Source organism: Pteronotus mesoamericanus, unplaced genomic scaffold, assembly GCF_021234165.1.
Source record: "Pteronotus mesoamericanus isolate MK-2021 breed Mesoamerican mustached bat unplaced genomic scaffold, CSHL_Meso_final scaffold_167, whole genome shotgun sequence".
In the NCBI taxonomy this organism is placed as follows: Eukaryota; Metazoa; Chordata; class Mammalia; order Chiroptera; family Mormoopidae; genus Pteronotus; species Pteronotus mesoamericanus.
The window spans coordinates 26,807,097-26,831,658 of record NW_026555308.1 but is presented as its reverse complement, the minus strand read 5'-3'; the positions used below and the strand labels follow the sequence as shown (position 1 = coordinate 26,831,658).

Here is a 24,562-nt window from a genome sequence, read left to right as displayed (position 1 = left end):
TTTCTTTTTCCCTTCCTACTCACCCATGTGCACATAGTATCCTTAAAATGACATGCAGAATATTGTTTAAACAATGAAAGGAAGAATAAATCTATGAATATGAATAAATGACTGAATGAGTAGATAAAGATCCAAAATACTCCAGAGGTAAAGCAATTCCCATTTCCCCATCAATCCATAACACCTTGAAAGTGCAGGAAAGAAGAATCTTAGCCTCAAAGATCTCCTCAACCAGGCTCAGGTACTTGCTTTACTGTATGAGGCAGAAGCATGGTAGAAACTGCATGTTTCTGGCACCCAGATTTGGAAGTCATGAATAGATTTTTCCCGCTCAAGATAACATGGCTGGTTCTAGTTGACATGATGCCACCACTCCCATATTCAGAAACACTATTAGGTGACTGGGCTCTTAGGAGCTGCTGTCGGAATCTAACCATCGCATAGTCAGGTCTCTGTTTGTCACAGCATACTGTATTTGCAAGTTGAGGAAGTCCTGCCCATTCTGTTTCTGAATGATATCAACTAGTAAAACCACCGGAAACATCTACTATTGTAAAAAAAACAACAACTTTTTTTCTATAGTGGCTGGTTAGGATAGACAGGCAGGCAAAGGTGGTATAGGAGTGTAAGATGTGACAGTTAATTTTATGTGTCAACTTCACTGGGTCACAGAGTACTGAGATATTTGATCAAATATTATTCTGGGTGTTTCTGTGAGGGTATTTTTGGAAAAGTTTAACACCTAAATTGAGAGACTGAGTAAAAAAACATTGTTCTCCCTAATGTGGTTGGGCCTCATCCAATCAGTTGAAGGCCTGAATAAAACAAAAGACTGACTCTCCCCTGAAGAAAAGAGAATTCCTCTTGCCTGACTGCCACTGAGCTGGGACAGCAGTATTTCAGATTCAAACTGAAACATCGGCTCTCCAGGGTCTCAAACCTGCCGGCCTACGGCCTAGAACTTACACCTTCGGCTCTCCTGAGTCTCCAACTTGCCAACTCATGCTGCAGATCTTGGGACTGTCAGCCTCCATTTCCACGTGAGCCAATTCCTCACAGTAAATCTTACTCTGTGTATCTATCTATCATCTATCTAACTATGTATATATGTATGTATGTATGTATCTAGCTACCTACATACCTACCTATCTATCTATCTCCTGTCCTACTGGTTATGGTTCTCTGAAGAATGATGATTAATACAGCAGAAACAAAAAAGTGCTGATAACTTAAAAAGTGTGTGTGTGTGTATATAAATACATCTACACACACACACACACACACGTGTGTATATATGTATATCTTTAAAATACATAAAGTAAAATTTAAGCAAATTCCATGTTACCTTTCTGGTGATGGTCAGGCTATGAGAAAAGTAATCCCTGATCACACATACAGAGTGTAGGCACTGGGGTTTGCTGAGCAGAGATGACACAGGCTCTCCTCAGCAGGTGATAAGCCCTCACACACACTGATCTAGTCATATGTATTAGTAGCTTTAAAATGGCTATGGCTTTCCTTTTAGGAATCTATTTCTAAGATATAATGTTTGAGCCTTTTGTTTAAGGAATGTATTTTAGGAACATAATCAGAAATACAAACAGTATTCCTTTCTAGTAGCACAAGACAATTGTCCAAAATTTGGGGAAAGGTTAAATAGAGTATTTCCATTTAATGGATCATTAGTAGGGCTATTAACATTACTTTTCTAATAAATGTCTAATGGCACTGAAAAATAAAATATAAAGCTGTGTGAAAAAAAGTAGGATATACAAATATTTATACCTATAATTTCAACTCCCAAAGAGAAAGATGATGCATCCATAAGTAAATAGCGGTTCTCTCTGGGTAGTAAGTTATTCTTATTTTACTTGTTTTTTTTTTTTTGTCTTTTCAAAATTTTCTAAAATATATTTTTATCATATCTAGAAAAAGAAATAAATAAATAACATTGTATAACCCTCAAAAGGGAAAGTATATTAAATCACCTCTCGAGACAACAAAAGCAAACCAGAGCAAGCCTACCGAAATTCAATAAAGTACATGCCATCATCATGAATAATCCAAAAGGCAACCAAGAGGATTTCCTTTATTCCATAGGTGCAGACATGACATTACAGATATCCAGGGAAGGAAATGAGCAAACCCTCTGCAGGGCAGCTTGCTCCAGGAAATAGCTGGGTTAGTGGGAAGGCCCAGGTTAGTGACTGAAACCTCTTGTAGTTTCTCCATCCACCTTGGGGGCAGCTACAGATGTCAACAATGGAGGGACAAAAATGACCCAGACAGGATACTACTTTGTCTCTCTCTTTTTTCCCCATATAAATACAATGTGCCTAAATTAACATTTGATTGGCGTTTTTCTTTTTCACCATAAACATGCCAATTGACATTAAAAATCCATATATTTAATGTGAGTCATCTCCTTGTTAGAGAAGACAAATCTATAAACAGGAGCTGTAATAACCAGCCTGTTTGGAATTTACATATCCAAATTGCCTGGCCATCAACTGTACATTGAAAACACATGACCTCCGGAGAACTGGTGAATATTTTCACTTCTGTTTCATAAATAAGAAAATCAAAGGAAAGGAATTTTATGATTTTTCTCAGCACCTTATAGTGAGTGGAAGAACCTGGTAACTGCATTTTTGACTTGAATTTTCTGTGCCTTGCTACCACTTTTATTATTTACTATTGATTAACTACCTATATGATACAAGGTGCCATCAGTCATTCTGGTTAGGGTGAGAGTGAGGTGAGACAGGAATAAAGGGGAATAAAAAAGTGAAAAACCTTTCTCCCCTCAAAGTTAAGAGTTAACCGAGTAGGTGATTTCTCCAGTTATGACAAGCATATTCCCAAAAACTCCCGAGTTTCCTAATAACACAGTACAATTGGATGCTTAAAGAAAAAGTACACATTCTTTTGATAAGATTCAATTTTGAAACAGGAAGAATTCTTGGTATTTAATGACTTGGTAAGACAGTAGAATGGCTTCAAGATTTTATGGTTTCAGCAGCTATCACTGCCATTGATGAGTAACTCAGATTTTTTCAATTCACATTTTACTAATATAGAGGAGAGTAGAGCATAATTCTCAACTCTGTTTATCTGATTCTATAGAACTCAATCAGCTTCCTTAGAATTTCCAGTGTCATGTTGTGGATGAAACCTCTTCATATGTGTGAGTCATCACACATTTTTCTAGGCATCACAACTCCTGTACTTTCCATCTTGTGCAATGATTTAATTTTCCCCCCTGCTACTTTAGAACTGTAGGCAAGAATGTTCTGTGAGCTGTCCTACTGAATTACAGGAAATGAGAATGTGGTTTGAGGGAAGCAACTTCACATGGGCATTACTATGAAGAAAATATATTTCCTCAGTTTTGTTCAGGCTAAAATAAATAATTTTCCTTATTTCTTACAAACAACAAGAAAAACTATACAGCGATCTCCTTTGCTACTCAAATCACGTATTTTTAGAAGTGGGGAAGTCTAAGATTGTCTTTTCATTGACTGAAAGTGAACTTTGTGAATATACTAGTCACTGAAGTTGCAAATCACTCTTTTTCTTAGAAAGCCCTATGAATGTGGCCAGAGGGTTCCCCCTTTTCAGATAACGTGTTGTAACAGCACAGGTACAAATCCCTATTAGTATCTAATTCTACAACAAATATAACCTTACGCTAGGGTTAATTATAGCCGATGACCCTCAATTTAAACACTATTTTTATCATTTCTTCATTGACAGCTCCATACCCTTGGGTATGCCTTCCCTGCAGGGGAAGGTGAGGATCAGCGTCTCACCCATGTAATCTTCCATTTCATGCTCTTTCCTCCTCATTTGAAAGGAAGGCTTTGCTAAGTGGTTAAAACTCTTTGGTCAGGGGGGATGAACGATCTCAGAGATAAGAGAATACTTATTAACACTCCTCTGGATACCACCTGTTCTTCATTTCCTTCTTACCCCCACCCCTTCCTACATCATCTACACCAGGGGATCAACCTTCAGTATGATTCCTTTTGGGACATGGTATAGTATTAATAAATAAAATAGAGAACTGTAATTATATTGGAAGAGCTGGAAGAAATGCCTGGTAGTCCTTGGAAAGTAATTGTAATTATGAAAAATAGTTGTAATTTTAACAGTCAGAGATGCTTCTGGTCTAAATCTATTTAAGCCCCAAATCTAAGACGTTAATAGAAAGGAACTCCAAATACAGCTGATTCTTGTTATTTGTGGTGGTTATGTTCTATAAACTGCCATGAATGTTGACTTAGTAAATACTGACTCCTATGGGAAACATGGGTTTCAGTTCCTGCAAGCCTCTGGTCACATTTTCATTAAATGATCAATACATAACCTTGTTTTATGTATGTTTCTGTTTAAAGGTACCTTATTTAATATATAGTTGAGTCATTAACATTGAATTCAGGGCCAATAATGCTATAACTTATGCCTGAATAAAACTTATCTAACATCGTCTCATATAAGATAGATAATGACACTTAAGTAACTTATATTTTCTCCATAAGGCACATCACAGCCTTCTTGTGCTTAGGAACACTAAACAGCACTTCAGGACTATGCTTGGAGGCCGTTTTAAGAACAAAATTACTGACAAAACCCATGGAAACATTGTGAAAAAGACACCAGTCTACATTATGAGAGCTGAAACAAGAAGGCAGAGCATCAGCTGGAAATGTGTGTGTTGGGCAACTCAACTTTTTCACCCCTCTGCGCAGTATCCGTTATTATTGCTGGTTACAGACTCACGGTGCTGCCTGACGCTCAAGGTTCCAGTCTTCCACTTCATGCTTCCTGCCTAACCTGCATGACCCCCTCACTGCTATCTTAGAGATGGAAAAGAAGTCTTCCTGAGCATTTTTAGCTATTTAATCACATTATGGCTTTCAAAAAATGGCACATTTTCCACTGTTCCCCTGTGTGGTTTAAGAAGGAAGAAAACCTTCAAAATCTATATATAGCCATTGTACTATTTACTGATAAAACCTTAACTTTTTAGGGAATTACTAGTTATTCTAGGTCAGGAGTCAGCAAATCTTTCCTGTAGAGGGCCAGATAATAGATATTTTAGGCTTTGTAGGTCAATGATCTCTGTCACAACTACGCAACTCTGCCACTGTAGCATGAAAACAGCCATAGACAATAGTAAACAAATGACTTTAAAAAAACTTTAAACAAAACTTTTTTTATGGATACTGAAATGTGAATGTCATATAATTTTCATGCCACAAAACAGTAGTCTTTTTTTAGTTTTGTAAAAAAACTATTTAAAAATATAAAAACTATTGTCTTGGTTTGAAAAAGCAAAGGCTCTGTCGAAAGGGTTTACCTTCCTAAGTGAAGACTGTGGATGCGGACAAACAAATAAAACAGCAGAAATGGTGAGAAAACAGTAAGGGATTTGTATTAGATGAAGTTTAATGCCTCTGTACACTTTACTCATGATTGTACTTTGAAAAGCATGTCATAGGCATGCAAAGCCATTGGTGAATTTACATGGAGAAGGGAAATTATCAGAGCTTTCTTTAAGCCCAAGTGGTCATTGGCTTTCCTGCCAAGCCTGTGACTATCTCAGAGCAGTTTTTTTGGACACATTTGAAACCTCCTAGAAAACTCTTACTAAAACATTGCTGAGCTCTAATGCTGCGTGGCATTGTATCCCTACCCATACTAGCAGCACTGCACTATTGGCAAGGTTTTCTTTTCCTATGATTTACATCAGTACTGGGGGCTAATTACCTCAGTGTCTTATAGGAACCACTGGGGAAAAAAAAGGAGGCAATAAAAAATATAAAAATAATATCGAGAGTTCACTCAATATTAAAGCACCGTTTTAAGCAATTAGCATGTATTATCTCATTTAATCCTTACAACAATGCTTTGAGGCAGGGGACTTTTTTTTTTTACCTTGTTATTAATAGTAGAAAATGATGGCCCAAAAAGGCGACATGGCCAAGGTCACACAGCAAAGTGGTGGAACAGGATTTGAACCCAGGTATCAGATTCTTGACCCTCTGCTCTTAACTATTTCCAGTCCCACCTCCCAATACAGTTGGCCCTGTATATCTGCAGCTTCACCATCTGCAGGTTCTAACAATACACACACACACACACACACACACACACACACACACACACACACACAGTGTTACGTTGTTGCTGACGATTACTAGGTAGTTAGGTCTATAATGGTTGCATCTGTACTGAACAGGCACAGACTTTTTTCCCTTGTCATTATTCCCTAAATAATACAGTATAACAACTATTTATATAGCATATACATTGTATTGGGTACTATAAGTAATCTAGAGATGATTTAAAGTATATGGGAGGCCCTGATCAGTACCGCTCGATTGGGCGTTGTTCCGCAAACTGAAAGGCTGCCGGTTTCATTCCCGGTTTGTGCCTGGGTTGTGGGTTGGGTAGCATACAGGAGGCAACCGATCAATGTCTCTCTCCCTCTCTTTCTCCCTCCCTTTTGCTCTCTCTAAAAAAATAAATAAATAAAATCTTTAAAGTATAAGGGAGGATGTGCGTAGGTTATATGCAAATACTACACCATTTTTATGTAATGGACTTGAGCATCCTAGATTTTGGTATCCTTGGGGGTCCTGGAACCAATACCCCAAGAATAATGATGGACAACTGTACTAAGGGTCCTTGCCATTCTTGGCTCTGTCACTCGGTATTCTGTTCCCGAGAACCTGTGTTACATGTGCACTTAGGCACATATGATATTGATCAGGTCTGGGCAGTCTTCCTCCTTCTCTGCACCATTACCCCCTACTCCAATTCCTACATATGTCCTACTATCTGCTTTCACACCATAAGAAGGTATGTTGATATGGGATGCCACTTGAATAGTAAAGGAATGTGGGGTTAGATAGAATTCAAAAGACCTTGGTTCTAGCTCAGGTGTGAACTCTGTGACCCTCCAAAGACCACTTTACCTTTGGGTAACACAGTTTCTTCATCTACTAAGTAACACTTATCCTTATAACATTTTTGCAAAAATGGTCAAATGAAGCAATGTATGTGGGAGCATTTTACAATATAAAAGGAAGGGGTGATTTGGGGTTATTATTTTTACTATATACAGCCTTCATCCTTTTCTCTCCAATTCCTTCCTTACTCATTGTGAAGAAGCTACATTTGATAACCTTATGATTTCTCCGAATAGCATCCCCTTTTCTTGCCTGCCACTTACTTTCTTTTTAAAGAAAATTCACTGAGGAAGTGTTTAGTGGTCAGCAAGACAACGATGACTGTTCCCCTTTCCCAGGTCAGAGAAGATAAGACAGAAACCCACTGGTGTGCTGGAGCCAGCTTGTACCATTTCATTGATTTCTTTCCAACTTTATGTTCAGTGAAGCCACATCGATGGCTTGAAGTTGGCAACAGCTGGAAGTATTTTACACTATGAAAACCAGCAAATGCTGCAACTCCCCCTCTCCTCCCCTTTGCCCCAGAGAACCGGTTGTTGAACATTTATCAGCAGGCAGTTGGATATAGAAACAAAATAATAAAATGACACAGGTGTTAGAATGGAAATAGAAAAGACTAGTCTAGGAGGATGTCGGGAGGCACTTATCCTGGTTGTGGGGGGCAGGCAGAGGCATTCAGGAAAGGTGTGCTGCAGAAATGAGGTTTAAGCTGAGACCTAAGTAAGAGGAGGAGCTAGCAGGCCAAGGGGAGGGAGAAGAGAGTTCCGGGGAGAGATAATGTGCAAAGACCCAGAGTGTTAGAGCACCTGAAGGAAGTTCCTGTAAGGCTGTAGTGCAAAGTAGGAGGGAAGAAAGGAGAATAATGCCAGGGGCTGGGGTGAGGGGAAGAGGTTTAACTTGACCCCAAGAGCAATGGGTGGTGACCAGTGGGCTTTGTGCAGGCAAGACCAGGGTTACGAGAGTGGGACTGAGTCAGGTGATATTTGAATTCTGGCTCTGCCAGCTGAGGACCTCAGCAAGCTTCTTACTTCAGCTGAGTCTCACCTGTAAAAGGAGGGTCATTATAGAACTCAGACCTTCTGGGGTGGTTGTGAAGCTGCAGGTAAAGTGCTTGGCACCATGGCAGGCTTCTCAGAGTTGCTAGGTAGGCGTCCAAGCACTGTTAACCATGGAGCAGATGCATACGTTACATAATTATTCAGCTAGTTTAGGACAGTGTTTTTCATACTCTGGGTAGTGACCTATTAGTAGATTGTGAAATCAATTTAGTAAGTCTTGAGGAGCACTAAAAAAAAAAAGATAAAAAAAGATATAGAATTCAATGAAACTGCATTAAAAGAAAAAACAGCACCGTAGTTCATTGTACGTTGCAAGGTAAGTTTTGTTCGTGTTTGTGTGTACAGTGTTGCCTTGTAAAATTTATTCCTGAGGGATGCCATTGAAAAGTGTGAAAGCCCCTGCTTCGACTTCAACAAGAACTTCCTGTGAACTTTGGGGCTGAAAGTGTGGAGATGAGCCAAGCCTGGCCAGCACTGCTTTCTCTACTTTGGGAGATGAAAATGTCTCAGTTAGGGATTTATTCCCCTGAGTTTCCAAGACTTCTTAGCTTCCAATAACAACGGATGGTCCTTGGGCCAAGTAGGACTCTAGCCTTTATCTGTTTTCTAGCAGCCAGGGTAATTGCCAGGCCATGAAAGTGACCAAAAGCCAAAGGCCTGGAAGGGAGAGTGTTTCTTCTAACTAGGGGTAGGTGTGTGAATGAGGGGGAAGGGGTATTAAGGACCTCTGACTACCTTGTTGTTACTAAGTTCAGTGCTGACTGTAAGTCAAACTCAGTCACTAAAATTCTCCAAGGCAAGTCAGTGGTGTGGTGCACAGGGAACCAAGGAGTGAAATTGACATTTAGTTTGGTATGTCCCAGAAAGATAATTGAATATGTGAATAAATTTTAGTATAATTTATTTTCAACATATGTCAAAACATATCCAATTTGCCCTTTGGAGTTGCAAAAACAATTTGGCATTTCTTTTTCCTTTGCAATTTAAAAAATGGAAGGTAATGGCAGATGCCTGGTCAGTGTTTGGGAGGGGAAAAAAAAAACAAGCACTGTGTCACGTGATGATTTAGTTTTCTTGAGTTTCCACAGGCTCATTCCCCAGGCATATGCAATTGGCACTAGATTATCTGCTGACATTTATTGACAAAGGAATTAATCTTCCCCAAGGATGTTTTTTAAAGCCCATTCTTTATAGGAAATTGCAGCAAACATCCAAGCTCATTCACTTTCCCTTTCCTCCTTTCTCTCCTGACAAAAGTGTCTAAAAATAACCTCTTAAGCCCCTGATTCCACTGAGGAAGGTGAGGGAGCAAAAGAGTAAAAGAACAACTTTTCCCCTGTGCAGGTCATCATCATATGCCCAGTTCAGGCAGTCACCGAAGTCACAGCCTTTAGGAGACAACCTATCTCGTGCGTGTGCGTTTAGGAGGATGTGTGTATGGGGATGGGCGGGGCACAGCCAAAGTGAGAACAGACACCCTAAACCGGACAAGTATGTATTTGGTCAGAGAAGACATCTCTATCAATGATCTGCAGTCACCCACTTCTTGGCCTAGCTGCATTTTCCTTTCATTCTCTCATCAAAATAATTTTTCATGGAGGGAGAAAGCAATATATACTTCCTGCATCAATAAAACAAAGCCAAGCCAAGAATTGCCCACTTCCATTCCCCAAACACAACTGAGAGCCCCTCTCACCTGACCCTGGGTGGACCACTGCAGGCCTCTGCAGCCATCTTCAAGGGGACTGTCCAGTTTCTCACTCCCTGTTAACTGAGCATCCGCTATGCACACCAGACTAGTGCTTGTGCAGAAACACACAGAGGAAGAGAGAAAACTTTGCTCCTGACAACCTCCGCGCTCATTGAAGAAACAAAACATTGAATGAAAGAACATATGACAAGGTAGGTAGTCCTCAAGGAAACTCTGGAGGGACATGTGACAAGTGCACTGGTTTCCCCTCATTTCCCTTCTGGTCCTCAAAGGAATCACAGAATTCCCAGCATAATTCAAGAGTGGGTGTTATAGAGAGTTAGGATCAGAGAGGCAAAGGTATTTACAGAGGATAATTACGTTGGGGTTAAATGATCTCAGAAAGAGACTGAACCTTGCAGAAATCCCTGGGATCTCAGGGAGAAGCAGCAGTGACTAAGATACAAGAAGTGGCAGAAGTAAAGAAGATAGCTTCCATGATCCTATAGGTTTATCTTACAATGGGGTCAACTGGTTAAAGAAACTCTGTACATCCATATAATAGACTACTGTGTTAAGCATCTACTCTGATCCTTTCTACCTCCTACCTTTTCAGCTCACTCCCTTCAGTACCCCAACTCCAACAATTTTTTGATTTCCTCAGGACTTCCAATCCATTGATTCTAGAACCTTTCCCCTCTCCTTCACCCCCTTAATGTCTCTTCTTCCCTCCCTAACACAGTTTATACAAATGGCCCATCATCATAATTAATCTCTTGCATGTACCCACAACTCTTTTACTTCTCTTGCTTGTCTAGTGTCTTGGCGAAACCGTGATCCAGTTCTTTGCCAGCTCCATTCCTGGGTCCTTGCTGCTGAACATGGATTGTGCGAAATACACCACGGCGTTGAATGAAAATTCATGACCACGATATTCATAAGCCTTAACTGCTGCCCAGTAATCATCCCTCATTCCATTCCTTTACATATTGTCACTCTTTTTCACAATGATTTCACAATGACTTTTTCTCCCTCAAACCTCCAATACGTTTTCACCTCCCCTCATTCTCAATTGATGACCTTGCTTCCCACTTCATGGGGAAAAATGAAGCAATCCTAAGAAAACATCCATAGTCTCCTACCACCCTATCTCCTTCCCTACTGGACTCTGTACACATGGACCCTACCTCTTCACCTGTCACCATCAACAAACCACCTGTGCTTTCCATTCACCATTTGTGCTCTAGATCCATCCCCCTACAGACTCATGTGCTCCACAGGGTTCACTCTAGCAACTTTCTCCTCTTTAACATCATCAGTTTCTCTCTCCTACTGAACCATTCATTATCAGCAGCATACACACATGTGGTTATTTCTTCCACCACAAAAGAAAAAGTTTCCTCTTTTGCTCCACTTCTTCTGTAGCTATTACCTCATTTTTCTGAGCCCCTTGTGGCAAATTTCCTCACAAGGGAGTTTCTTCATTTCTTTCTTCCCATTCTCTCTCTTTCAGCTTTATTAAGGTCTAATCGAAATACCCCAGAGTGCACAAATTTAAAGTGCACAATTTGATCAGTTTTGACATATGTATGTACCATGAGACCTGTACCACAATTAAGATGATGAGCCTATCCATTACCCTCAAGACTTTCTTTCTCTCTTATAGCCAATGCAATCATTCTTTTGCCACCACCTCTCCGAAGAAACTGCTCATCCAGATCAGTTATCCCCATGTTGCTAGATCCAATAGTCAATCATCAGTCCTCATCTTAGTTGACTTCTCTGTAGCATTGGGACTAACTGTTTTCTTCTTCCATCTTGATGCACTTTCTTCACTTGGCTTCCAGGATATGACACTTGATTGGGTTTCCTTCTACCTCATGGACACCCTTTATTAGTTCTCCCCATTCTCACTATCATCTTATGCTAGAAAACCCTGGGTTTAGCCAGGGTCCTCTTTTCCTCTCTATCTGCACTCAATCACTTCAGAATCTTCAACATGGTTAATCCCAAATTTATATCTCCATTCCAGATCTCTCTCCTCTTACTCACACTTGCAATATCCACTTGCTTATTTAACACCTCCTTGTGGCTGAGTACAGACTTCTCAAATTTAACATGTCAAAGCTGAACTCCTGAACCCACCACCCCCAACAAAAACTGCTCTACCGCAGTCACCTCCATCTCAGTCAATGGCATCTCCTCCCTTCCAGGGGCTCAGGCCGCCAAAAGACCTGTAGTTATGCTTGATTCTTTTCTTTCTCTTACCACTATTACCAAATCCATCAGAAAATCTAGTTGGCTGAACTTTCAAAACATATCTAGAATCTAACCATTTTCACTGCCCCCACTGCTTCCCCCCTGCCTGAGCCATTGTTATTTCTCACTTAAATCACTACAATGGTCTCCTAATCTTCCTTCCTCTATAGTCTATTCTCCACATGGCAGCCACAATGATTCTTTTAAAAAATGAAGCCAGGTCACATCATCCCTCTGCTCAAAACCTTCCAATGGCTCCCCAGTGCCTCTCAGAATAAAAGCCGAGGTTTTTACAATGATCTAAAGGGCCCTCACATTCTAGCCCTGCTGCCATCATCTCTGACTCCATCTTTGGTTCACTCGGTCCATTCGGGAGACAATAGCCTCCCTGCTATGCTGTAGATGTGTCTTTCACTGGCAGTTCCTTGTGCTTTACATGCTTTCTCCCTGGCACAGCCACTTTGGAAAACAATCTGGGAGTTCTTCAAAAAGTTAAATATACAGTTACCATATGACTCAGCAACTCTACTCCTAGCATATATCCAGTAGGATTAAAAACATAAATTCTCACGCTAACTTGTACATGAATATTCAAAGCAGCACTGTTCATAATAGCCAAAGAGTAGAACAAAGTCAAATATTCATCAATGGATGAATGGACAGACAAAATGGTACCTCTACACAAAGGAAGATTATTCAGCCATAAAAGAAATAAAGTAATGATACATACTATAGCCTGGATAAACCTTGTAGACATTAAGTTGAGGAAGCCAGACACAAGAGGCCACATATTACATGATTCTATTTACATGAAATGTCCAGCACAGGTAAAACACAGTTTATTGGTTTCCACCTGTGGGAGAAGGCAGTGGCCAGTGATTGCTAAAGGATACAGGGTTTTTTAGGACATGATGATAATGTTATGGAATTAGTGGTAATAGTTACACAACTTTGTTTATACTAAAAGTCACTGAACTGTACACTTTAATAAGAGAGCACATTTTATGGTACGTGAATTATATCTCAATTTTATAAGAGCTCCCCCCTGGATACCTGCCTGGATTACTCCTTTACTCCATCAAGGCTTTGATCAAATGTCATTTTCTCAATGAAAACTTCAAACACCCTGCCACCCTCCTAGCTCTCCTGATCCCTGTATTCTGCTGTAGCATTTAATCCAGGTAGTATGTGTCAGCTCCCAACATAACATATGCTTCACTTAATATGTTTATTGCTATTTCCCCCCACTGAAGTGTGAACTCCACAAATTCAGGGATTTTGTCTGCTCGTTCACTTATGTAATACAAATGTCTAGAAAAGTGCCTTGTACAACAATAAATATTGATTGAATAAATAAATACCAAGCAGACATTAAAATTGATGCAGAAGAATATTGATTCATGTGGAATAATATTCATTTATTCTTAAAAGAGTAGATTACCAAATAATATATAACATATATGTATGATACCCAAATTGTTCAGAAATAAAAAATGTATCACACATAGAAGGTACACTGAGAGAATGAGACATTAAAACGCATCTCTGGGTGTTGCTATTATAGTTAGTAATTAATTTATTTCTTCCAAAATGTGCTCATATTTTCTAAACTGACAGGTTTTTGGATCAGTAAGATTTGGGATCTAATCTATGCTTCATTTGTTATTGGTCATGTAGTTCTGAGCAAGTTATTGAACCTCAGTGATTTAGTTTCCTCATCTATGAATGGAGATAATAACAGCACTAACCTCACTGGACTATTTTAAAGATTAAATGAAATAATACATGTAAAACACTCAGTACAGTACTTAGCATATAATAGGCACTCGTAAAATGTTAGGTATTATTAATCTCTTCAAATATTGTACCTCTTCTTGTCTTTATTTGGTGCATTTATTTTTTTAAAAATTATATTTTATTGTTTATGCTATTAGAGTGGTCCCCACGTTTTTTTCTGGAGCACTTATTAATCAGAAATTGGACAACTAAGATTGGGTATCCCTGCTTAAAAAGTTTTCTCTTGTATATTTTATCTTCCTATCTTTTTGTTCTATTGTTCATAAGATTGACTTGATGTTTAAATCCAGTAAATAAATTTTAAAAATTTCATCTACCATATTTTTTATTTCTACTGTTTTCCCTTTACTTTATATGTATTTATAAACAATATACACAATTGTTCTATGTTAAATTTGTACAAGATACATATTCCAGACCATTTTGTTTACCCAACACTGTGTCTGAAATCTATCCATGTTGATACATATGGATCTAGTTTACAGGGTGGGGCAAAAGTAGGTTTATGGTTGTGAGTACAGGAAACACAGAGTTTATTCTTGTATTATTATTTATTCATTATTGTATTTTTTTCCATACAAACAACTGTAAACCTACTTTTGCCCCACCTACCCTGTATTTATTAACTGCTGTGTGTCTCCATATTTATTAATTTAATAAATATTTATGTGCACTAACAATGTTCCTAGAACTGTACTGGTTGGCAGCTGGGAACACAGCAATGAAGGAAACAAAATATGAACCTAGTGTAATTTATTTTATTTTTCCTCCATTAACAAACATTAGGTTTTGCCATGACAAAGAATGCTTTGGTGAATATACAGGGCTTCTAGTGCACATGCTTTTCTAGGGAATATATCTAAGGGTAAAACTGCTTCTTCCTAGATCACATTTTCAACTTTACCAGGTATTGCCAACTTGCTTTCAAAAGTGGTATGTAGAATACATGCCCAGCAAGCTGGGGAAATTCTCCATTCCATTTATCCTGCCCAACAGGTGAAGAGTCATACTTTATTTTTGCCATTCTGATGAGTGAGGAATGGTATCTGTTTTAGTAAGCATTCCTCCTAATTGTTAGTAAGGGGAGCATCTCTTCTAATATTTATTGGTCCTTGAAATCTCCTTTGCCTAACTGTCTGAAGGTACCCTTTGCTGTTTATTTTTGTAGTCAGTTGTTCATCTTTTTTATTCTGATTAGTAAGGATTCTCCAACTACATAGTTTGGAAACCAACATATTTGCTCTTTTATGTGTTGAAATATATTTTTCCAGTCCAGGGTTTGTGTCTTAACTTTATAGTGGCTTTTGCATAAAAGAGTTTTACTTCTTAATGTAATCTTTCCCTTTATGAACTGCCCTTTTTGTGTACTGACTGAGAAATAATCTCTCCCCTGCAGACATAAAAATGCTCCTGTACTCCCTTCTGATAATTCTTAAAGTTTATTTTACACATTCAGGCCCTTAATCTAAACTTATCCATCTGTATGAGTGGAGGTATTAATCTATTTTTTCCCCCATAATGAAAGCTAAATCATTTATTAAATAATCCTTCTGTTCTCACTTATTTTTAATGTCTTGTCTCCCCTCTGCCAAGTTCTCACATACACTTTGGAAATTGTTGATGAGGTTTCTACGCTGTTACAATGAGTAGATCTGAGATTTTAGTCAGGTTGTTTTTAAAAACAATTCTCTTCTGGTCCCTAATTTCCTATCTTTCTCTCCCTCTCACAACTTGTCCTGTCTTCACCTACACTGATCCTATTTTTAAACCCATCCGTTTGTTTATAGATAAAGAAACAAAGATGCAGAGATCATGTACTTAGTATTCAGGTTCACAAGCAAGACAATTAGAAATCTTGGATCAGGTGACATCTCACTGTGGTTTTGATTTGCATTTCTCTGATGATCAAGTGATGTTGAGTATCTTTACATGTACTTATTGGTCATCTGTATGTCCTCTTTGGAAAAAATGTCTATTCAGGTCCTCTGCCTATTTTTTAATCAAATTGTTTTTTGCTATTGAGTTGTATGAGCTCTTTATTTATTTTGCATGTTAATCCCTTATCAGATATATGATTCATAAATATTTTCTCTCATTCAGTAGGTTGTCTTTTTTAGATTGTCAATGATTTCCTTTGCCACATAAAAACTTTTTAGTGTGATGTAGTCCCACTTGCTTATTTTTGCTTCTGTTGCTTTTGCTTTTAGAGTCAGATACAAAAAATCATCACCAAGGCAGATGTCAGGGAGCTTACTATTTTTCTTCTAAGAGTTTTATGGTTTCAGTCTTATATTTGTCTTTTTTAATCCATTAGAATTTATTTAATTTTAATTATTTTTTGACATTTATTATTTTATATTAGTTTCAGCCGTACAGCACAGTGGTTAAACATTTATATAATTTACAAAGTGATCCCCCAGTAAGTCTAGTACCCACCTGGCACCATATGTAGTTGTTACAATATTATTGAATTCCCTATGCTGCATTTGACATCCCTGTGACTATTTTTGTAACTACCAATTTACACTTCATCTCTTTAAGTCTGTAGTTCATTTTGAGTTAATTTTTGTGTATGGAATAAGATAGTAATCTAGTTTCATTCTTTTCCCTGTGGCTGTCAAGTTTTCTCAACATCATTTATTAAAGAGGTTGTCCTTTCCCTATTGTAAATTCTTGCCTCTTTTGTCATAAATTAATTCACCATATAGGTGTGGGTTTATTTCTGGGCTCTCTGTTCTGTTCCATTGAGCTAGGTGTCTATTTTATGCCAATACTGTACTGTTTAAATTGTGACTGTAAATGTAATTTGAAATTAGGGAGCATGATGCCTCCAGCTTTGTTCTTTTTTTATGCAAGACAACTTTGGCTCTTAGAGGTCTTTTGTGTTTCCATACAAATTTTAGGATAGGTTGTTCAATAACTGTCTTTCATCAGTGTTTTGTAGTTTTCAGTGAATGAGTCTTTCACTTCCTTGGTTAAATTTATTCCTCGGTACTTTATTCTTTTTGATGTTATTGTAAATAGTATTGTTTTCTTATTTTTTCTTTTGTTTTTATTGAGTTTACTGGGGTGACACTGGTTAACAAAACCATACAGGTTTCAAGTGTACAACTCAACAAAACATCATCTGCACACTGCATTGTGCACTTATCACCCCAAATAATGTCTCTTTCTGTCCTCATTTATCCCCTCTTTGCCCTCTTCTATGGCCCCCTCCCCTCCACCGTTCCCTCTGGTAATCACCATACTGTTGTCTGTGCCATTGTGTTATATGTGTTACATATAACTGTGCAGAAAACATTCAGCTATACAATATGAAAAATAGAGACATTTATTGAAGAAGATGCAAGATACAAGAAACAACTGCACAGAGGACAATGATGCCTCACTTTCCTTCAAAGTAGGCTCATTGGGACCTCACACAGTTCTCCCAGCATCTCTTCCACTGTTCAAAACACTCTGCAAAATCCTTGGTTGGAATTGCCATCAGCTGTCTTGTTGTATTTTCCTGAATCTCATCAATGGTCTGAAATCTTCCCTTTCAAAGGTGATTTTAGTTTTGGGAAAAGCCAGAAGTTGCAGGGCACCAAATATGGGCTGTAGGGGGCTGAGTCACCTGGGTGATTTGATGTTTTGCAAAAAACTCTGCATGAGATGTGATGCATAAGTTCTCGTGATGAAGCTGCCAATCACCAGCTGCCCATAGCTGCAGCCATTTTTGTCGTATTGCATTTCTCAACAGACTAACACTGAGGTAGTACTCCTTGTTAATTGTTTGGCCTGGAGGGACGTACTCATGATGGACAACACCTTCCCAATCAAAAAACATAGTTAACATGGTCTTGACTTTGATGCGACCTTGAAGCCTTTGTGCCACACTTTTCTTTGCGTCGCACTCATCCCATCATTCCTGAAAGCCTTCTGAATCATCTGAATACTTTCCATGGAGGAATATTCATACTTAATGCAACATTTGATGCAGATTTGTTGCTCTACTTGCTCAGTCATTTTGAATGCAACAGCCACACAGTACACATGCTCACTCAATGGCACCTACCGCGCCCACTGACTAGTACAGTGAAGTTGTCATTGTTTGTATATGTACCTTCCTGTCCCCTCTCCTTGGCTGCCTGGTAACATTGATGTTGTGCAAACCATTCTCATTATATTAACAATGGCTGGGCTTTTTCTGGACAGACCTCGCGTATTTCAGCCTAACAAGTGCTGCTTCAAAGAACACAGGGAGTCCATGATTTAGTTGGTCTCCTGGTTACTTGGCTAGCAAGTACAAAAATCAGCCCACTTGTTCAGACAAACAAATGAGGTCTTACTATGCATCAATCTACCTTAATTGTTATTAACTACCACAGTTTGCAGACAAATCCAATCAGTAAGAAGAAGGTATCATATGCAGATGAGGAAAAATAAAGGAAGTTGGGTGAGGTGCAGAAGGGACCACAGTGCACAACTGTCCTGGGTGAATGCCAACTCCCATCTCTAAGAGCTCCCTCACAGCAATGGAGTAGAATAGAGAAATAGGAGATTTTTTTTTTTTTTTGCTTAATCCCTTCACTTTTTCTCACCTAGCCCCTAAGCCCCCTCTCTTCTGACAGCTGTCTGTCTGTTCTATGTATCTATGCTTCTGTCTCTACTTTATTTGTCAAATTATTTTGTTCATTAGATTCCACACATAAGTGAGATCACATAGTATTTGTTTTTCTCTGTCTTATTTCACTTAGCATAATATTCTCCATGTCCATCCATGCTGTCACAAAACATAAGATTTCTTTTCTATGGCAGAGTAGTATTCCATTGTATAAATATACCAGTTTAAAAAAAAAAAATCCTCACCCGAGGACATGCCCATTGCCTTTAGAGAGAGAGGAAGGGAGAGAGAAACATTGGTGTGAGATGGAAATATCAATCAGTTGCCTCCCATACACACCCTGACTGGGGATTGAGCCCGCAAGTCAGGTATGTGCCCCAGCTGGGAATTGAACCTGTGACATTTAAGTATATGGGATGATGCTCCAACCAACTGAGCCTCGTTGCCAGGGCACCACAGCTTTTTTATCCACTTATCTATTGATGGGCACTTGGGCTGTTTCCAGATCTTAGCTATTGTAAATAATGCTGCAATGAACATAGAGGTGCATATACCATATTTTGCCATGCTTCATGCACTCCTGTGTATAATGTGCACCCACGTTTTTGTGAGCATTATACACAGAATTATTATACCCATGGTATGTAATCATTATACCCATGTATAGTGTGCATCTTTATTTTTCCTTCAAAAATTTGGGCTAAAAAGTGTGCATTATACATGGTAAAATATGGTATTCTTTCAAATTAGTGTTTTGGGTTTAATTCCTCTTTACGATAGTTTGTTGTTAGTATATAGAAATGCAAGACTTTTGTATATTGAACTGTATCCTGTAACTTTACTAAGTTTATTACTTCTATCAGTTTTCTTTCTTTGAGGTCCTTAGGGTTTTCTATATATAAAATCATGTCTTTGACAAATAGTGATAGTTTTACTTCTTCCTTTCCAATTTGGTTGCCTTTTACTTCTTTTTCTTGTCTAATTGCTCTGGTTAGGACTTCTGATACTACGTTGAATAAAAGTTGTCCTTGACCATAAAAGAAAAGCTTTCAGCTTTTCACTGTTGAGTATTATGGAAAAGCTTTCATTTTTTTCATTGTTGAATAAACCATAGGCGTAGCATCTGTGGTTTTATTATGTTGAGGTATGGTCCTCATATGCCCACTTTGTTGATAGTTTTTATCATAAATGGATGTTGAGTTTTGCCAATGCTTTTTCTGCATCTATTGAGATGATTATATGATTCTTATCCTTAATTTTTTAAATGTGATATATCACTTTGACTATTGTGAATGTTGAAGCATCCTTGCATCTCTGGAAAAAATCCCACTCAATCATAGCCTATGGTCCTTTTAATGAATTGTTGAATTTGGTTTGCTGATATTTTGTTGAAGAATTTTGCATGTATGCTCTTTGGAGATATTGGCCTATAATTTTCTTTTCTTGTGGTGTCCTTGTCTGGCTTTGGTATCAGAGTAATACTGGCCTTGTAAAATGAGCTTGGAAGCATTCTCATAATTCTTCTTTGAGTGTTTGGTAGAATTCACCAATGAAGCCATCTGGTCCTGGACTTTTATTTGTCAGGAGGTTTCTGATTACTGGTTCAATCTCCTTACTAGTAATCAGTTTATTGAGATTTTCTATTTCTTCATGATTCAGCCTTAGAAAGTTGTATGTTTCTAGGACTTTATTCATTTCTCCTAGGTGGTCCAGTTTGCTAAGATGTTAGTAACAGGGGAAGCTAGGTAGGGAGTATATAAGGACTTTCTGTACTACCTTTGTAATTTTTCTATAATTATAAGACTGTTCTAAAAACAAGGTTTATTTAAAAAATAATCACACCTTATGTAAATATAGAAAATAATTTCTAGGTGTTCTTTTTTCCCAATGTGTGTTTTTTATTGACTCTTTAAAATATCACAAATAAGTCTGAGGAATCACTTGGCATCTTGCTGTTTCTATAGCTGGACAACTTAGATCTCATTCATCAGAGATCTGCTGAACTGTTCCTTTTTCAGAAACATAGATACCATCCAAAAATTTTCTGATATCCTTGTTTCTAACTATTGTGGCTTGCTGTATCAAAGCAGCTGAATTTGATATAAGTTCAATGTTGTTTCCTTCAAGAATCAACTCATCTTTCTGGGCTTGAGATACTGAACAAGCAACGCCTGACCTCATCTGAACCCTGTGGATGTATTTCTTGCCCAAGAAATTTCTGATTTCAACAAGAGAACCATCCTCCTGAATAATGACATTGATGGGGAAGTAAGCATACACAGACCTCATCTTGTAACTAAAGCCCAGGGTAACACCCTTGATCATGTTTTGTACATGACTGCAGATAATGTGAATGGTGGCCAGCGCCTTTCTATTGCCCCAACATTTGTCAACCCGAGCCTCTTCTTTTTCTTTCTAAGGAGACTAAGTTCTACATTGATGCAACTGAAGTCCCTCCACAGGATGCCTCTGGAGCCCTTCACAATAGCTGTCGGCATTTTCTGGGATGTTGACAGTCTGATTTCTGAGAAAGGTCTTCATCCTCACAGATGCAGCAGAGTTCTTGGGTGTTCATAAAGCTGCAGTTACTAGACCACCATGAAAAGAAGCTCTGTAACTAACAGACAGCTAGCCCTGCTTGGTATTCCAACCAGCACTGCTTCCTGAACTAATTTCCAATGAACCTTTGTCTCCTAGGTTAGTTATATTTCCACAGAGGGTACTCAGTTATACGCTAAAGCTCCTCTGAGAAAAAAGCAAGAACAAATGGATATAAACTGCACTGGAGGGTCTTGAGTTTTCTGTGCTATGAAGTCAAAGAATATGTGATATTCTTTGCTAATTATATTTTAAAGGGTGAGTTGACCACATATCAGTTTGGTCCAGCCTGGCTTCAGCTCATCTTGGAATACATCAGGCAAGAAAATGAATGTATACATTTCCCTGAAGTTCCTAAGAGTTTTTATATCTTAAGTTTTATATGTATAAAATATAGAAAGCTTTATCTATAAAATATATTAAAAAATATAGAAAATTTCCATAAACTAAAAGTAGGAATAAGGGGTACCAATCATACAGAACTTGCTCATCAAATTGTCTATAATCTCTGCCATTCTATCAACATATGATTTATTAATTTTGTTCCAAAGATTTGAGTTCAGGCAGCATAAATCATGAATAAATACTAGTTTAACAGTCACTATGCTCTATGGGATAAAAGTGAGGTGAAGAAAGCTCAAGTTTTGTCACAATGTGAAAATAACATGACAGTTGTATCAATATTTGAAAACTGAAATGATATTCAACACCCATACAGAGGTGGAGTATAAATCTTATTTCTGCTTATTTTATGCATACTCTAAAACTTTTATTTTTAATTTTTTATTAATATTTTCCCTTGTGAAATGTTTTGAAAAGCAAATCTAAATTCATCTGGATCCGCCTACAGCTATTAAGCAACACTAGACACTGACCTCTTGCTACTGCTTTGATGACTTAAATAGTTTAGAAAAACAATATATCATATGGCCCCCCAAGCCATTTATAGCAAGGATATTTGCCATTTTTTGTGCATTAAAAAAGAGAGAACTGTCTGTCAGTGTGGCAAATACCAGTTTTAATACTTGAAAATTGTACTGCCTAGTTTCCACTGGTTTATGCCACCTGAGTCTTTAACCTTTATGAAATTCTAATTGTTCATGTACTCAAAAACATAACTGTGATTCAGAAAAATGACCAGACAATAAATACTGTAGTTAGACATTAAGTACTCACTAGAATGAATTACAAGTGGGTAGGATTAAGGAGAAATGGGTCATTTCAGGTAACTAAATTTTCTATTATTTGTATTATAGTCTCATGTAGCTGATGGCATAGTTCGTACAGACAAGATGTGTCTGAGGCAATTCCAGCTATGAATTCATACATTCTATGACATCTCTTGTTAGAAACATTTATTCCTAATGTCTGAATTCTAGGTGTGTTGAATGAAGAAAAGAATTACAGCAAGCAGAATGGAGCAAACCAAAGTCCTTCACACTAAATTCCCTCTCCACTTCACTAATGCTATTTCGTTGGAAAGGTTTCAACACATTCTCTTTGTCAGAAATGAGGAACATTGATCTACATGCCGAGTTTGCATAGAGGTTTTGAAAATAAAATTTTAGAGAATTGTGACAGGGCTGATCAATTCAATATTTTAAATCTCCAATGAGAGATGCCAAAATCCAGAGTCAGACATGTCTTTCAGAAATGATCACCATAAGGCCGCTTAAAAGATTCATGACAAGGTAAAAAAAAAAAAAAGTAAAAAAAAATTTAATGAAAAATTCTTTAAAAGAGAATTTGTGTAATGGTTCTAGATAAATGCATTAAAGTTATTTCACATAACAACAAAACAAAACCAAAAAAAGAGACCCTTTTTAATTTTCCTCTAGGCATTGTCATTTCTGCTTGTCATTCCAACCCTTGGAATGGCTACAGCCAGGCTGCCACTAACCTAAGGATAAACATTAACCATGGAACTGTGGAAAGAGGGAAAGAATCTAGGTCCTTGATGTTAATGTCAGTGGATTACTGAATAAACTCAGGCTGGAGTGCCTACTCCCCCCCAAAAATGCCAACGGTTATGTTTACTGTTATAAGAAATATTTTTGATGAGCAACATAATTTGTTCCTTTTTTGTCCTATGTTTTTCCCTATTTGTTTGTGCATCTATAGTTGTATTTATTTTATTAACTAGTGTTGGGGAATGAACAAAACTTAATTAAAATTCAAATCATAATTCTACCATGATGTATTCTACCCTCGTATTCGCTGGATCTAATAACAAATTATGCCTCATCAAACATATATAATTTGGCTTGAAGTGATCATAGTAGGAAGCCAAATTTATAGTTATCATAAAGTTGTCTATCCTGGATATTTTCATTTCCGAGTGCAATATGCATTGGGTAATCTCGGTCCCCAGGCAATCATTTAGTCATTCCAGCTCACTCCGGGTGGAGCTTGTTTACGTCCTATAATCACACCCTTAGCAGTCACTGCTAAATATAAACGCAAGGAAGGATAGTCATTGTTTGACAACTTCAGTGATACTACTGCACAATAATATTGACAGGCTTGATATTGACATTAACACTACCATGGTTACTCTTTCACAATGTAAACAAACAGGCATCTGTAAAACTGAACGGAAATATGCCATTTCTTGGTCCTACAGAGCTAGGGAGTCAGCATCATGTGAAGAAACAAGGATCGGTGTAGGCCATGAACATGGCAGTTTTGCAAAATGATAACCCAGGAAGGAAGTTATGGATAAATTGTCAATGTCTAAGGAATCTGTATTCACAGGAGGCACACAATATAAATCTGCTGATTGATTCTGGAATTCAATTAACTGGTTGAGTCCCTGTGGGTTCGTCATTTCACTTTCATGGACCTTATCCTCTTCATTTGGAAAATGAGGGTATTAGATGTTTCATGGTTAATTCGCTTCCAGTGTAAGGTTATGTAAAAATAATCACTTATGTTACATATATGATAACTATGTGCTTTCAATAATAGCAAGAATAATAAAACTTAATATGAACTTGCAATTCTGTAAGTTGTTACTGAATCCACTTTATTATTATTTTTTAATAACAAATTTTCTTTTTGTCCATGTGACTATGAGCATTTGTGTTCTCTAAGCTTTAGTTTCTTTATATATAAATTAAGGTAATGGCACTTATCATTATTTATACATATTGTGAGCATTATCTAGTTGATGCATGTAATGTTTAGCTTAGTGCATGGCATATAGTTGGTACTTGTTACATTATATTTACTGTCTTCTAACCCTCTTTATTTTGTTCATGAAACAAGTGAGCAAAGAATGAATAGTCTTAAGATTGCCCACTTGGAAACTATTTTTATAAGTTGTTACAATATACTTTAATGAATTACAGTTATTTAGAAAAGAAACAACTGAATTTTGGAAATATATTTTTTAACAGAAAGAAGGGATACTAAAATAATGCAATTCCCCTTTAAATGATAAACTATAACAATATACACTGAATTTGTTATTTTGTAGGATAAGCCTAGACAGTGTAAATTAATATTTTATTAGACAGTTTGTAATATTCATAAACCAACGTAGAAGATGTGACCAATCTTCGGTGACTTGTCAAAG

At 37.6% G+C, this 24,562-nt stretch overlaps 1 protein-coding gene and 1 pseudogene across 2 annotated transcripts in view; both read right to left on the bottom strand.

Moving 5' to 3' along the window:
- The window catches only part of MARCHF3 (membrane associated ring-CH-type finger 3), a 136,700-nt gene that overhangs the window by 54,023 nt on the left and 58,115 nt on the right, over window positions 1-24,562 (bottom strand). The gene's annotated exons all lie outside the window — the stretch shown is intronic.
- Window positions 20,344-20,940, bottom strand: LOC129083864 (60S ribosomal protein L9-like; annotated as a pseudogene).